Below are 1,039 nucleotides of genomic sequence, written 5' to 3'. Positions count from 1 at the left end.
TTTCATTTTTTATTGAAATAAGTTTCATATACAATTATTAAATCTTTTACAGAAAAAAAGCATTCCTTCAGTCGAAGTGCAGTCGTGGAGGCAGCGGTGCCACATCCGTGCGAGACGGAGAAGGCCCTGCTCAGCAGTAGCGGCGGAGCAGGCGGATCCTGTCCTGCGCTAGGGCCTCCAGTAGCGAGCCCAGGCCCTGGCGCTCCCTCGGGTTCATCTCCTGGCTCTTGGCGAACCAGCGCCTCAGCAGCTGCGGCATCTGCTGATTCCCGCCGAACAGGAACAGCATCAGCTTGCCCACGGCGTATGCTTCGGAGAGGCTGCCGCACGGGCCCTTCCTCTCGCTCCCGCAGATCTCGGGGGCGTAGGGCAGGCGTGGGTTCCACTGGATCCCCAGCCTCGGCAGCGTCCCGGCCACCATGGTCAGACCGAAGTCAATCACGGTGACCTGGGGTCCCTCCGCGGCCATCCGCACGCACACGTTGGCTGGCTTGATGTCGTTGTGGGCGAGGCCTTGCTGGTACATGCTTTGCACGATGTTGCACACCTGCTTCACAACAGACATCCTCTGCTCCGTGTGCATGCGGCCGACCACGTGGGCGTCGAGGGTGTGGCCGGCGTACCTGGTGACGAGACACATCTTCTCTGGACACACGCCCACGAGGCGCTGGAAGCCGTGGTACTTGCAAAACAGCGCCATCGCCTTGGCCTCCACAATGAAGGTTCGGAAGGTGTCCAGAGTGTGTGCGTACTTGATCACGAGGTCCTTGTGGATGTTGTGGAAGGCGGTAAATACTCGTTTAAGATAGGCCTATAAATGATGAAATAATACAAAAATGTTTATAACAGACGAGAGAGGCGTGTTTATATTTCAAAATATCGAGGCTTTCTGTATAGTTTCTTTTTTACGCACGAAAGGAACAGCTCTGCAAAATTTCCTCACGAGCTGTATAAAACATTTCACTTATCGAGGACTTGGGATTGTGTTTTACAAAAGTCGCTGGACTACTTTCGTCATGAAATGCCGTTGATCCATTCC

The sequence above is a fragment of the Penaeus monodon genome, chromosome 23 (genome assembly GCF_015228065.2).
Source record: "Penaeus monodon isolate SGIC_2016 chromosome 23, NSTDA_Pmon_1, whole genome shotgun sequence".
Classification (NCBI taxonomy): Eukaryota; Metazoa; Arthropoda; class Malacostraca; order Decapoda; family Penaeidae; genus Penaeus; species Penaeus monodon.
The sequence above is the reverse complement of the archived record's forward strand: the minus strand, read 5'-3'. Positions refer to the sequence as shown.